The sequence below is a fragment of the Mustela putorius genome, unplaced genomic scaffold (assembly GCF_011764305.1).
Source record: "Mustela putorius furo isolate JIRA1106 unplaced genomic scaffold, ASM1176430v1.1 tig00003863_pilon_pilon_pilon, whole genome shotgun sequence".
Taxonomy (NCBI): Eukaryota; Metazoa; Chordata; class Mammalia; order Carnivora; family Mustelidae; genus Mustela; species Mustela putorius.
Genome location: NW_025422015.1, coordinates 2031489 through 2047502, shown reverse-complemented (window position 1 = coordinate 2047502; position 16014 = coordinate 2031489). Strand labels below are relative to the sequence as shown.

The 16014-nt window shown below is 41.0% G+C and overlaps 1 protein-coding gene across 2 annotated transcripts in view; it reads left to right on the top strand.

Moving 5' to 3' along the window:
- SH3BGRL2 (SH3 domain binding glutamate rich protein like 2) overlaps positions 1 to 16014 on the top strand; it is a 74299-nt gene that overhangs the window by 21039 nt on the left and 37246 nt on the right. The window lies entirely within an intron of this gene.

Here is a 16014-nt window from a genome sequence, read left to right as displayed (position 1 = left end):
TTTTCTTGAGACCTTTAGGATCCTGGTTGGGGGTAGGGGGTCAGTCAGGCTAGGATTGCCCTTTGCCCTTACCAAAGCCTCCAGGTGGAGGTAATTGAGTCCCTAGAGGAATGTCACTCTGCCTGTTTTAAGGGCTTGTCAGTGGGTAAGGAAATTAGTAATTTTTTTCTGCTTCTGTTTCCCACATCACAAAGGCCTCCTGTGTGAAAAAAAAAAAATCTTTTTTTTTTTTTTAATTTATTTGATAGACAGAGATCACAAGTAGGCAGAGAGGCAGGCAGAGAGAGAGAGGAGAAGGAAGCAGGCTCCCTGCTGAGCAGAGATCGAGCCCGAGATCATGACCCGAGCCGAAGGCAGAGGCTTAACCCTCTGAGCCACCCAGGCACCCCTGTGTGAGTAAATCTTAAGCACTCATTCCTCTTCCTAGAATCTGTACTTCTCTGACAAACTCCAGAGACAACAATGTGAGTATATACTATCTGGAAAATTCTCTTGGGATATGTGCCACATACATCTAGAACCCTAAGTGATATTAATATGTACTAATACTGTGTAAGCTCTACAAAAAATATAAAATGTCAGAGAATATAAGTAAATAAAGATGTAACCAAGGTGTTTGGACTCCGGTGTGTCTAGAAGTCTAGCCAAACAAGATAACTTTGCATAATTTAGAGAAAAGAGATGATGGGGTGTTCTGTTGAGAGGCAAGATGAGATTTTAAGCCTCACTCAGGCTGTTGAGAAACAGGCCTAGGGTGTGAGCTGAGGTGCTCCGGCTGGATGGCGATATGTGTGACGGTGTACATCAGGATTCCACAATTCCGGAAATCTAAGAACGTGAGACCGTGTAGCTGTCTTTCTACGATGTTTATGAAGAGTCAACGAGGAGTTGTAAAATTCTGAAAAGATAGTGATGTGTGCTTGAGAAGAACATTCTTGTCTGCCTTTAGAAGGGAGTGGGTAGGACAGTAAATTCCTGAGAGGTATGGCCAGCAGCACAATAAGGACTTTAGAAATGGGGAGAAATGGACAAGAGAGGAGGGGTAGCAGTTTCAGGACTTGGCAGCTGAAGGAAGGAAAGGAGGAGGTGACCTCATGGTTACTAGGAAATTGGAGGAAGCTCTGGCTGTTGGAACCCCTGATGGTGCAGTTGGGAGAGAGGGGGCTGTTGGGAGAGATGCTGGCCTTAGGTTTTCACATGAACGAGGAATCATGTGGGATCAAACATGTAAGTGTGGTTTTGAAAAATACAGTTACTAAGCTCGAGGGGGCAGATTTTAGAGATTCCTCTATCTTTTAAATTTTAATTCAGTTCTGGTACTGTCCTACTTGGTTATCTTTTAAAATTATGCCAAGAATTAGAAACAAATAATGTCTCACTAACCTATGATCTGGAATGTGAAAAGGAGTTGACTAAGCTGCTCTGAAAATACTTGTTCCCAGTCAGGAAGTACATACAGGTAGCATTTTCATTAATGGTAGTTAGATCTGAGTTCATTGGAAGAATTGTTGGGCCAGTGGTGGGGCAGTAGCACCCTCTCTCTGATTGGTTCTGAATTATTTCTTTAAGCCTAAGAGCAATAGACCATAAACTCAGACACCTGCCCGAGTTTCAGTTAGGGAGCTAAATGAACTGACTGGACCTAATTACATATAAACCATCTTGGTCTTAAGCTGTATTTCCAAAAGAGAGACCGCTGTGACTCACAATAACAAAGGTGTTTAAATCGACATTGACTCTGGGTGTTCAAATAAATACACCAGTAGTGACGTTAAGTCCGAGGGCATAGCATGGGGACATTTGTTAATTCCTCTTTTCCTTGACTGAAATCCCGTGTTCTCCCTGTTCCACTTTCTAGTTTTAACTTTTGCATTCCTTTTCTCAGTTCCTGTATGCGGCAGAGAATGGAGAGTCGAAAGGTTATTCTTGTGAACACACAGCAAGGACTAGTGTCTGTTTGCCCAACCCCGTTCTGCTCTGGACAAGCCTCGGTTCAGAGGTCAGCTCTGCTCGCTCTCCAGCTGCTTCAGCCCGATGCCCGGGGAGGACAGGAGCGTGTGTGGGAGCACGAGCCTGGGTGCAGAGTAATCCCTCAGGGAACATGTGCTGCCAGTGAGAAAGGGTTATGGTAGTATTTAAAGGGAAACTCAGTCTTACTAAAATGTACAGTCCCAAAAAGAGTGGGTCCTACGTTTAAGTCAAGTAGTAAAGTCTGGGCGCTGTCGGTGCTTGAATATTGGCTCCCCGTAACTCACTGCTCACTTGGGAAGTGAGCTGAAGTAAGGCAGAGGTGAGCGTTTACCCCTCTGCTGGGTCCGGTGCCTGACACCTGCGAGACCTTCAGAATGTCCTGGCGGAATGAACGAATGAGTGAATCAAGGAGTGAATGGAGAAGGAGGAGCCGGGTGACTGGAATTGTACTGGGTCCGGGTATCCCCAGTGGCCAGCAGAACACGCTTGCTAAGGAAAAGAACAGAGGATGAGGTTAGTGGCCTTAGAATAAAACTTATAAGGCGGTTCCTGGGTGGCTTAGTCGGTTAAGCATCTGCTTTCAGCTCAGGTCATGTTTCCGGGGTCCTGGGATCGAGCCCCACATTGGGCTCCCTGCTCATTGGGGAGCCTGCTTCTCCCTCTGCCTTGCCTGCCACTCCCCTTGTGCTCTCGTGCTCTCTTTCTCTCTCTCTGTCAAATAAATAAATAAAATCTTTTAAAAAAAACAATAAAATCAAAATTATAATAATAGTAAACGTGTATTGAGTTCTTTCATTGGGCCAGGTACAAGTCTAGGAGCATTATGTCATTTAATTTTCATCGCTGCCCTCTGAGCTGAATTATGATCTATAGATTCTCACAGATGGAGACACAGAGGCTTCGATGGAATAAGGAACTTGTCCAGGGTGATCCTTTCCTTTCTGCCTGGCCAGGACTAGAACATGACTCAAGAGTTATGTGGCCCATATGAGGATCAGGCCATTGCCCTTGGCATCATTATCACAGTGTTCCAGCCAGCATGAGCAAAGTGCCACATGAACCAGAGCCCTGCAGAGACCTCAAGGCCAGGCTTGCTGTGGTCAGGTTTACCTCCCCACCGTCTTTATTCTTTATTCTGCCCCTGTTTCTAGTGCTACCAAACTGAGTATGAGAGTCGCCCTTCATCTAGTTGAATCACAAGTGCGTGGTTTTCATTTACGTAGGTTATCTTTGTGAAATGTTAAGTTTTGGACTTGTAGGTGGTTCTCTTGTCATACTGGGTCATCAACAAAGTTGTATTTTGTTAATAAAAATAGGAAAGTTGGGGGAAGGAAATGGATTGGTGGATTGACTTTGTGACAGCATTGTTTTTGTTGTTTTGTTTTTAGCCGCCAAATTTGAGGTGATATTGGGACATTCAAGCATAAATTTCCAGAAAGGCTTTGGAACCGTGTGATTGACCCTGTGCAAAAGGCCAGTTTTGAAATGCAGATTTTTAGATATCTTTTCATAGAGGTGATAGTTGAAGCTGTGGAAGTGTGTTATGTCTTCAAGGGCTAAAGTACTAATAAGAAAACAGATTATAAAGAATGTTGCCCAGACCTTAAGATGTCTCTATTTTGCCAGATTCAGGTGCTGTAAGGGTATGCTAATATTCCTGTCTTTTCTGACTCTAGTTTTAGTACTATGTCTCATTTATGTTAACCCATAGAAAATATATTAGCAGTATAACATGCTGCTATATTTACAGTGAAGCAAGATTAGATTTTTAGTATCTCTTTATCAGTCTAGTGGTAACTTTTCCACTCCCAGGCATGCTAGAATGTTTCTAGGTAAAGGATGTCAATATTTAAGCCATAGTTTTAGAAAATATGGTGGATTTTGTTCCCTCCATTTTTGCTGGTTTTGAAGGATAGGAATTTGCAAACTTAACTTTTAAAACCTAGTATAAGAAAAAAGGCACTGAAAAATTAGATTATAGAATTTAATGTTTCTCATGTTTAGAGTAGAGATCTGCCTTCTGACTTGAAAGTTATTTAGACTCAAGCATTATAAAGACTTAAAATCTTGTGTGCATGCACACGCGTGTTTCCTCTGGTCCCCATGGCTTTTTTAGTGCAATCATCTCTGGAATTTTTTGATCACATACCCTAATCCTAATAATAATTTAAAAATTCCTTGAGCACATATCTCCAATATGTGTATGCTTTAAATAAGTGCAGTCTATATACTACCCTACTAATAAAAGGTATGCATCATAAAATGTCCACAGAATAGCAGTAAAAGTCATGGGATGCAGTTCAAACAATATTGTTGATTGTATTTGTTAATGATCAAAATTTTCTCTCATGAAAAACAGTTTTTCTTAGCGAGAATAGTGTGAGCTAACAATCAATACTACAATCTGAAGGTTGGTTTTAACAGCTGTCATTGTTGAAAAGGTAATTCCCCAAGAATCCGTAGATTTAGATGGAAGATGAACATCATTATAATTAAAGAACAGCGGTAATCATTTTTCTGATCCCATTCATTAGTCATGCAAAAGCTGTTAAATTTTGATAGCTGAAATTATACTGTCTTCCAGGATGTCAGTAAGTTCCTGAAAACCAGTTGAAGAATTTTACATTTTTACACTGAGAAATTTAAAAATTCTTGTGAAATTTTCCATTTGAAACACTTTAAATTAGAAAGTTATACTTAGAGGTTTTCATACTGACAGTTTTTATAGATGACAAGCATCGTTTTCAGTAACAAAATAATAATATCAAAATAATACTATCGGGCGCCTGGGTGGCTCAGTGGGTTAAGCCACTGCCTTCGACTCAGGTCATGATCTCAGGGTCCTGGGATCAAGTCCCGCATTGGGCTCTCTGCTCAGCAGGGAGCCTGCTTCCTTCTCTCTCTCTCTCTGCCTGCCTCTCCGTCTACTTGTGATTTCTCTCTGTCAAATAAATAAATAAAATCTTTAAAAAAAAATAATACTATCAAACATCTCCTCAAATCCATTCTGTAAACTAGTTACTTGATAAAGTATATTTACCTTGAATGGATGGAGTCAAGAAAGAAGAGGGTGTGTGTCTATGTGTGAGAAAGGGTCTGATATATGTTAGTATGTTAGGTAGCTTACTGCTGATAATACTCGTCATCATGAAAAAGTCAGATAACTCTGAAGATTATAAAAACAAAATAATTTTTGATACAACCAAAATATCCTATCTTAAATGCGTATGTTATGACAACTATTAAATATGTTTCTAAATCTTGTATCCTTGGAAGATAGTATAAAAAAAACTTGTTTCAGGCTGAAATCATGGGAGTTATTTAAAATAAAAAATTACTAAATTGCGAAGATGACTTACAAAAATGGAAAAAAGAAACCAATGCAAATTGTTTAAGAAAAGAGGACCAAAAATGTGGACTGATTCAAAAGAAAACATTAAAAGTATTTATTCAAACTGAGTAATATTTATATAGTTAACATAAACATATTGAGTGCCTGTTAAATAGCAGAGACTGTGCTAATAAAACACAGATGAAAAAGCACAATTTTTTCCATTATTAAAAGTTTATTGCTTTAATTTATACCATATAATACTGGCTATTTCAGAAATCGTCATGTATTTCATAATCCATCTCTATCTGACACTGTTTCCTTAAAACTCAAGTTTCAATCTCTTGCTAGACAGCTTCTCTCATTTTCTCAATCTTTGACTTGGTAACCTGGTATTTGCTTTCTAGTAAGATAACGTGCAACAGACACCAGACACATTGAACTTGTGTGTGACCTCATGTTTAGTTAAACAGTGTGAGAACGGTGACAGCCGATGGCTTCTTGGGGTTTAGTCTCCAGCCTGCCCTACTCCCCAGCAATGAAGCTTATTGGTGAGTGTCCGAGTGAGGAGTGTGTTCTCCTGGCGCTAAGGGAGAACCTGGCTAACGGGAGCTTAAAAGAACCGAAGTGTTGGTCTCTCTGTAAGTCTGCAGGCTGATTTGTTCAGGACCTGTGTTTCTAGGATTCTCTTGGTCTTTTCCTGATGTTTACCGGCTTAGGGTGGAAAAGTTGCCTCCATACCTCTCGCCCTCACATTGAGGTTCCAAGCAGGAGGGGGGAGGAAGGGCGGGGATGAAGGGCCTGGCATCTGAATCCCTCTGCTTGATCGGGAGAGCAAAGCCTCTTTCAGAAGCTCAGCAGACACGGGCTCACACCTCAGGGGCCAGAGCTGGGTCACAGGGCTATCCAGGTGCCAGGGTGCCTGGGCAAACTGGAACTTTGATTTTCCAGTCTTCACAGACTGAAAGAGAGGCAACTAGTCTAGTGTCTGCCACAACTTCCTGCCATCTGCATCCTCTTTTTGACAGTATAGTGCCTAGTGAGTCCACCAGAGAGGTATTAGTTAAAGAAGTTGCCATGTGGGGTGCCTGGGTGGCTCCGTCAGTTAAGCATCTGACTTCGGCTCTGGCCATGATTCCCCAGTCCTGGGATCAAGTCCCATGTTGCTCTCTGCTCAGCGGGGAGTCTGCTTCCCTTTGGCCAGAAGCTTTTGCTTGCTTGTTCTCTCTCTGTCAAATAAACAAAATCTTCAGAAAAAAATAATTTGCCGTGAAATTATGTTTCTTCGAGATACTTTGCTCAATTGCTGGGAAGTTCCTAGGGCCTTTGACAAGGGAAAGATCATGGGTCCTTTCCTCCCTTTGTGGTGGAAAGGAGTTGTCTTAGGGCCCTCTCCTTCTCCTTAGTTCAGTCCAGCCCCTCCATGGTAAGTTTTGTCAAGTTACTAGAAAATTCATACTTTCTGTTTTCTTTCCTCTGCCTTTCACTTTTTCCATGGGAGGTATATAAAAGGTCTTAATCAGTCCTACATCTACCTCAAGTCAGAAAAAAGAAAACTGTATTTGAAATGTGAAAGTAAGTGAAATAAAGAACTGTTACGTCAAATACCTAAAGTCTTTGAAAGTACCCAGAAGGCACTTTGTATATATTTTTGCAGAGGGTCCCATCTACAGCAAAGAAAGGAAAACTCATGCGTTTGAAGGAATGAGACAGTTGAGCAAGACCCTGGAATTGCTCAGCTCTTTCTGTATTTAATACTCTCAGTGAATCTATGGAAAAAAAAAGGGGGGGGGGGTTCCATTTCACACCAAAGTGGCAACCAGTGCTGAGAGAGAAGCTTTGTAATTGCCCCAAGGCTACCCAGGTGACAGGGTCAGGATTCCAGTCAGGAGAGTCTAACTCAGAAATACACTCCCTATTCTCCCTGCGGTTTTCCTTGTTGTCTTCCATCTGTACTTCATTTCTCTTTAAACTTGCTCTGCCACAATTATGCACATTAAATCTCTATTAAAAAAACAACAGCAACTATCTTCTTCAAATTGATTATTTCTCTTTATTTGCTAGTGGCTCCCAAGATCCAGAGGTGCAGCATCAGCTGTGTATATCCCGGAGTTGACACATGACTAGACATGTCTGGAAGCCTATGGAAGGATTCTAGCAGGGGCTCCTTAATTACCTAACGTAACCATCAGCCTTCTGGGAAAGAACTAATCCGAGGAGAAGAGAGAGTGGAGGAGTGCAAGTTTACTTAAAAGTGCCTCCCGAGTAGGGGTTAATCTGACTCAAGTGCAGTGTAATTTATTTAGCTGGTCCTCTCGTCCAATCCCGAGGGACTCCTGGAGCCAGGAGGTTGCCCAGTGAAAGAGCTACAGACATCTTCACTGCGATTTTCACGGGTCGTCGAGTGTTCATGCCAGGTCAGCCCATTCAGCAGCACCCCCCCAGACAGTTTATCGCACCGGCGCCGGTGGGGGTGGGTCACCAGGGCTTGGGTAGGTCTTGCTTGCCAGGGTATGGGGTTGAAAGGGTAAACATTCTTTGTCTTTGTTTGGGCTGGGATAACTAAATTGACTGGGTATCTTAGGAACAGTATAAATTTATTTCATACAGTTCTGAAGGCTGGACGTTTCAAGATCACGGTTCCAGCGTGGTTGGGTTCTGGGAAAAGCCCTTTGCTGCTTGCAGACAGCAGACTCCTGGCTGTGTCCTCACATGGTGGAAGGGGGCAGGGATGCTCTTAGGTCTCTTACCTAAGGACACTAATCCTGTTCATGAGGGTTCTGTCCTCAAAAAATGATCACCTTCCATAGGCCCCCAACTTCTAAGATCACCACCTTGGGGGTTAGGTTTCAACATACGAATTTTGAGAGGAATACAGATCATTTATTGATACAGGGCCTCTTAAAAAGCTTGCTTCAGAGCTTTGGAAATATTGGGGGAAGTGGATGGGAGTGAGAGAACCCCATGGTAGCTGTTGGAAGCGGAGACAGGGAAAGATGGGTATCTTTATTTGCTTCTTTCTCAATTTCCATCAGTTTGCAGATATATCAACATTTAAAACATTTGGGCCAAACAAAATACGACATTATACACTTGCAGTTTTTAAAATTAACTGACAATAGCATTTATTCAAATATACAGTCACCTACAACTTTCTTCTTCAGTATCCTTGTCAATGTTAAAAGCAAAGCCTTTTTCACATTCAGGGTCTACAGATCGTTCTGAATTATTTAGGTAATTTACAGTTACATGTAGTGTCCTAGACATACTGCTTTTAAAAATCATACAGCTTTGGCATTAATTGAGAAATATTGACATTTGATCTACATTCCTTTTTTGGCTAGACTTCAGTTACATTTGTTCCTAAATTAAATTACCAACTCCGTTTGATCTCTAGAACATCACCTGGAAATCTTTGATGTTCAGGGCCAGAGTGATAATTCTTTAGTCATCCGTTCAGTTAATATTTACTGAGGGCCTCCTGCTTTTATTTGTCAGCACAGTGTCTGTGCTGACAGAACTGATGTTGTGGAGAGAGGTGAGCCTAAAGTCAAGTACAGAGGCTAATAAATAAAATTTTAATAAATTTAGACAATAGAACTTGAGCAAAGGTGGTTAGGGAGGACTCTCTGTGGTAGAGCATCCTAAAGGACGGGAGAACCAACACTGCTGAGAGTCAGGATGAAGCCTTTCTGTCACCCTGGCCCTTCCATGTGTGAAAATCCTGTCTATTCATTAACAACCATGTAGTGAGTGTTTGCCACATGCCAGACACACTTTGAGGCCCTGGGGAAACAGCAGTGAACAAAACAGGAGACTAAAATCCCTGGCCTGGTAGAATTTATATTCTATTAGGCGAGATAGGGAAATAAATATGGAAAACGTACAGTATGTCAGATGCTAAGTGCTGTGGTAACAAATGGAGCCTTGAAGGAAGTAGGGAGTTGGGGGTTGGGGTGCTGGAAAAATGTAAAACCTGGTTGTCAGGGAAGGCCTCATTAAGAAATTAAACTTTGAGCCAGAAGTGGGATCTTTTGTCTATCAGGGCTGGCAAACTTTATAAAGGACAGACTACTTCTTCAGGTTTTGGGAGCCCTGTGCCTCTGTTGCAGCCCTCAGCTTTACCACAGACAGTGTGGAAATGAGTGGTTGGAGTCATCTTCCAACACAACTTTATTTATGGACACTGAAATTTGTATCTCATATGATTTTTATGTGTTATCGAGTACTATTTTTTTTGACCCCATTAAAAATTATCCCATTTTTGACCGTGGGCTATCCAAAAACTGTTATGAGCTAAATTTAGCCTGTGGGCCATAGTTTGCCTTCCATAATCTAGCCTAAGAGATTTTGGATTATCCATGCCTTTTAATTGCTGTGGATGATGTGTAATGGTGTATATTTGAATAATAAAATCCAACTCTCATGCTTTCCTTTCTTTCTTTTTCTGTTTGGGGGTCCCTCACCTTTTTTTTCTTTTTTGGCAGTCATTTTGTGATAATAATGAAAATTCATCTGTTCATTCAGTGACATATTCATTTCATTTAAATTTATGTCTTACGGCTTTTATTTCTAGGCTCTGCTATGCAGTAATAGCTTTTATTTTCAATCCATCACCCTCGTATTTCTGAAGACGTTTTAAGAAGCAGTTAAGAATTTCCTTCAGATAAAGCTATAGAAAAACTGGGCAGAGTGGCTTAAGCAATTTAGGGTTAATTTGTCTAGTACATAAAGGTTTAGAGCTGGCTGCACAGCATCAAGGACCCAAGCTCCTGTCTTTCTGCTTGGCCATTCTTAGCATCTGGTGTTTGTTTCCACAGTTGCAGAATGGTTTCTGCACCTCCAGGCACCACTTCTGTATTCCTTCAAGAGAGGAGGGAGAAGGACATGATGGACTAAGTGTTTTCATTCATAAAGTGGAGCCCTTCGGAGAATGTCCGCCTTCTCTCTCACTGGCCAGAACTGTGTCATGTGATGACCCTCTGGTTCCGGAGGAGTCTGGGTAAAACAGGACTTTGTAGTGGAGCACACTGCTTTTCCAAAGAAAACCAGGCTTCTGGTACTAAGAGAGGAAGGGAGATGGGCTACTGGGTAAAAACTAGCATTATCTGCCGAGGCTTCTTAGTGTGTTAAAAAACAAAACAACAACAACAACAAAACCCCGAGTTACATAGGTCCTTGATCACAGCTGAATTGTCACACGTGACAGCGACGGTAGTCCCACTGTTGCCCCACAGTTTACTTCTCTTCCACAATCACTTCATGTGTCTTTTGATATTGATTGTTACATCAATATCATTTACATTTTGTACACTTTGTTTCAGGATAGTTGAAACGGGAGGATAAAGCTCCTTGGGTCAAGGAGGTACCAAGGGGGTATATGTTGGTGTTATTTGAATTCTGGGCTTATGCCAGCACGTGCAGCGCCGTGGGCAGCTTCCTGTTGCCACGTGGGAATCCTTTCTATTACCTGGGGCCCTACCCAACAAGCCGTCTCTTCTCCCAAGTCCCCGCTGCCCAAGCTGGCCGGTCCCCTTTCCTTGCCACATAAGCCTGGGCTTCTGCAGTTCCAGGCCCCATTCACCTCAGCAGGTCTTAAAAATAGCCAGTAGTGGCAGCTTGTGACTCCTCTTCCTTCCTGATGCTAATGCCACAGATATCCACTCCAAAACTTCCTGCTCTGGGTTAAATTTCTGCCCTTTGTTTATTTGAATGGTTTGCTGTAGTATTAGTTTTCTGTGGCCTTAGCTCTTTCTTAAGAAAAATTTATTTTTATTTTATTATTTTTTGAAGATTTTATTTATTTATTTGACAGAGACAGACACAGTAAGAGAGGGAACATAAGTAGGGGGAGTGGAAGTGGGTGAAGCAGGACCCTGGGATCATGACCCCAACCGAAGGCAGACACTTAACGACTGAGTCACCCAGGCGCACCCAAGAAAAATTTCTTTTTAATCATCTGGCTTTTCTTACAAGTTTGAGTAAACATGGAGGCCAGTGAGAACAATATGCTCTGACTCCTGGGGCTTCATGTCCGGTTGGAAAACCTGATTTATATAAAACACTGCATCTTGGGACGCCTGGATGGCTCAGTTGGTTAAGCCACTGCCTTCGGCTCAGGTCATGATCCTGGAGGCCCTGGATATAGTGCTGCATTGGCTCCCAGCTCTGCTGGGGAGTCTGTTTCTCCCTCTGACCTTCTCCCGTCTCATGCTCTCTCATTCTCTCTCTCTCAAATAAATAAATAAAATCTTTAAAAAAGAAAAACTCAAAAAAAAACCCCTAACCCCACACAAAAACACCACCACATCTATATGGCTATGTACTACTGTTCCCTTCTATATGAAGCTCTCTTTCTCAACATAACTTTCTTCTATTTTATCTTTTGGATATTGACATATTCACACTGTTCAAAAACATTTCAAGTTCTCACTCCTACTTTGTTCTGTCACCCAGTTCCCACTCCCCTAGCCTCTAGACATCAATTTCTGTTAGTTTTTTATATTCTCTCAAGAATTCATTTTTTAATTTATTTTTTATTTTTTTTTTAATTTCTTTTCAGTGTACAAGAATTAATTGTTTATGCACCACATCCTGTGGGTGCTCCATGCAATACGTGCCCTCCATAATACCCACTACCAGGCTCACCCAACCTTCCACCCCCCCGCCCTTTCAAAACCCTGGGATTGTTTTTCAGAGTTCATAGTCTCTCATGTTTGTCTCCCCCTCTAATTTCCCCCAACTTTCCCTCTCCCCATGTCCTCCGTATTATTTCTTATGCTCCACAAATAAGTGAAACCATATGATAATTGATTCTCTCTGCTTGACTTATTTCACTCAGCATAATCTCTTCCAGTCCCATCCATGTTGATACAAAAGTTGGGTATTCATCCTTTCTGATGGAGGCATAAATACTCAGTAGTGTATAAGGATCACATCTTCCTTATCCATTTGTCCATTGAAAGGCACCTTGGTTCTTTCCACAGTTTGGCAACCGTGGCCATTGCTGCTATGAACATTGAGGTACAGATGGCCCTTCTTTTGACTACATCTGTATCTTTGGGGTAAATACCCAGTAGTGCAATTGCAGGGTCATAAGGAAGCTCTATTTTTAATTTCTTAAGGAATCTCCACACTGTTTTCCAAAGTGGCTGTACCAACTTGCATTCCCACCAACAGTGTAAGAGGGTTCCCCTTTCTCCACATCCTCTCCATCCCATGTTGTTTACTGTCTTGTTAATTTTGGCCATTCTAACTGGTATAAGGTGGTATCTCGATGTGGTTTTGATTTGAATCTCCCTGATGGCTAGTGATGATGAACATTTTTTCATGTGTCTGATAGCCATTTTGTATGTCTTTGTTGGAGAAGTGTCTGTTCATGTCATCCACCCATTTTTTTGACATGATTATCTGTTTTGTGTGTGTTGAGTTTGAGGAGTTCTTTATAGATCTGGATATCAGCCTTTTGTCTGTACTGTCATTTGTGAATATCTTCTCCCATTCAGTGGGTTGCCTCTTTGTTTTGTTGACTGTTTCCTTTGCTGTGCAGAAGCTTTTGATCTTGATGAAGTCCATTTTCACTTTTGTTTCCTTTGCCTTTGGAGACAGATCTTGAAAGAAGTTGCTGTGGCTGATATCGAAGAGGTTACTGCCTATGTTCTCCTCTAGGATTCTGATGGATTCCTGCCTCACCATACACAAAGATAAACTCAAGAGTTCATTTTTAACATAAATAAAAGCAAATAGAAATGTGTTCCTTTATTTTTTCTATTTTTAAAAAGTGTTCCTAGCCTATGCACAGTTCTCTTCCTTGTTTTTTCTAGCCGCCCTCCCCCCCACACTTACTAATGTACTCTGGAGATCTTTCATGGCAGTGTTAATGGTACCTACAGAGCTTCTCCTTTTTTATTTTTCAGTTGTGCAGTATTAAGTGATCTCTTTGAAACACAAACCTACTCCTGCCTTCTCTGCTTTCCTCTTTTAAACCAGAGATATAATTATTTACATTTTACTCCCTGTACTACTGTCAGTTATCACCTTTGTTAGTAACTATCCTTTGCTTCATGAGCATTGTTAGTGTGTAGTGATGTGTTTGAATTTCTTTTTTAAACAGCAGCCAGTTTGTTCCTTTCCCTCAGTTTTATTGCAATATGACTGACATATAATATTGCATAAGTGTTAGGTATACAACACAATGATTTGATATATGTATATATTGTGAAATGATTACCATAGTTAACACATCCATCACTCACATCATTTGAACTTTAATATTGTGTGATACATCTTTCAAATATCGGCTGTAAGGACGGAGGGGTGTTGAGCCGTGAACCCTTTTATACATTACTAATGGGAACGTATATTGACACGGACTTCTTGAAAAGCAGTTTATTTAGCATGTGTTCCTCAGGAGCCTAAAAAATGTCTCTACCCTTTGATTTGAGTTTCATTCATCGGGCTTTGTCACTAAAATAGTGTTGAGAGTTACAGTCAAAGATTTCTAAATAAACATGTTCACGACATGGTACTTCCAGTGGTGGAAGTTACAAGTATTCTAAATACCAATAATTGAATATAAGTTAACAAAAAACATGTACATGATGGATTGCTAAGCACATATTTCATGCTTTTGAAAAATTTTTAATGACAGGACAGTACACAGGGTGTATTTTTGAGTTAAAGGGGCAAGATGCAGCTGTTTTTATTGAGGGTGATCCTGTGAAAGGAATGGCCAGTTGCGGTATAGGGGATTTTATAGTCCACTAATAAATGTGTGTATGTGGTGGGGGGAGCTAGGGAACTGGGGATTAAAGAAGCTATGTATGTATCTTTGATATATCCTAGTATTGAGAGTATATGAGTTTTTAGGCACTCACATTTTGGGGAAGATGTAGAGGTGGGATGGATATTATGTGTATAGACATTATATGGAAAACTCAAGTGTGACTGTGTGTCAGTTACGTTTTTGATCACTCTCATGAACATTTGAAATGTGTTGCATATGTAAAGCTCTACATATGGACGTTAAATCCAAACCCCTTCCTCCAATTAGATTTTGAGAGGATTGCAAGTAACTTCTTGTTAGGTTGTTTTACAGTTTCTAGACTTATAAAAATGCAAATACATTGCTTTCATTGTCAAAGGAACTGGATCATGAAGGACATTGTGCTATGCTTAAGAAATGCGTGTGTTCTTCCAAGGGCAATGGGGACCCACTAAATAAACAGGAGAATGACATAATTGTCTTAACAAGAACACATACTAAGACCTTGATCAAAATAGGTGACCACGGGGCGCCTAGGTGGCTCAGTGGGTTAAATCCTCTGCCTTCGGCTCAGGTCATGATTCTAGAGTCCTGGGATTGAGCTCCGCATCAGGCTCTATGCTCAGTGGGGGGCCTGCTTCTCTCTCTCTCTGCCTGTCTCTCTGCCTACTTGTGATCGCTGTCAAATAAATAAATAAAAATCTTAAAAAAAAAAAATAAGTGACCACTTTGACCTCAGCATCAGCCTTGTTTATCTTAAGCCTTTAGGGCTATATAGGGAAATCAAGCAGGATGAAAAATACTTTCTTTTGCAAGCCAAAGTTTCAGAATAATATAACTACATTTCTGAAGTTGTGTACCAGTGAGGGAAAAAAAGCTAACTTTTTCAGAAATTAGAAAGAGCTTAATTCAAGAAACTAAGATAATACATCAAACTACCATACAGTAGTTCCCTTGTTTTCTGATATCACCGATTGTAAAGATTCCTATTTGGCTAGCTTTGTATTTCTGTCCATACTAACTGTGCAATCTTGTTAGTCATTCATAGGCTTCAACTCAATGATCAAAAACTGTGTGCTCATGGCATACAGCGGATTTCCATCTTAGCAGCACATGTCATTGAGGCTTTTGGGGGGAAGGTGGAGGAAATTGGTAGGGGCAATCTGTATATGAATGTTTGTTCTTCAGACATTCTGTTTTTTGGATGAGAGGTCTTTCTGGTGACTTGATCTCTCAAAAAGATTTTTTTCTATGGCCATTATAAAATTACTTCACCATTTCAGTTTTTTCTCCATGTCCATTTCCCAGATTCACTTTAGAAAAAGCAAGCCCCTTGAATCATGTTCTACATGCTGTGTTTAAGATACTGACTGCTGTCACTATGTCTGAATTATTTAATATGTGCCCTTAAATAAGAAGATTGATAAGATTTTGAAAACCTACAGATGTGTTTGCTGCTCTTCAAGAGCATACCTGACTCCTGGTGACTGAAGATGAGAGGAACAAAAAGGGTTAAGTTCAAAGTAAGATGATGCTTGTTTACTTTCACCTTAGAAGCAGAGAACATTTTTCTCTTGTGAACTGATGAAAAGATGCTTTTATGACAGTGGCTACAGCTGTGGAATATCTGAAAGAGACTGCTGAGGGGAATAAAAATGTTGCTGCTCCTGGGAATCGGTGAAATGTTGACATCTCAGATGGGCTATACATGGTTTTCAAATGGTTCTGGCAGAGGGAGCTTTCATGATTGTAAATGTCAACTTCTGTAAGTGGGAGGGAGAATGGTTATGGCCTACTGAGAACTGAGTCCCTCACCTCATACATAATCTGATCCTTCCAGGTTGTGCCCCAGAGTTCTGGGGAGTCTAGGTGAAGAAATCATCATGTCAGGATTTGCCTAGACTTCTGGATATCCAGTGAGAGGATGGTGCTTGGTGCCTATGGATAT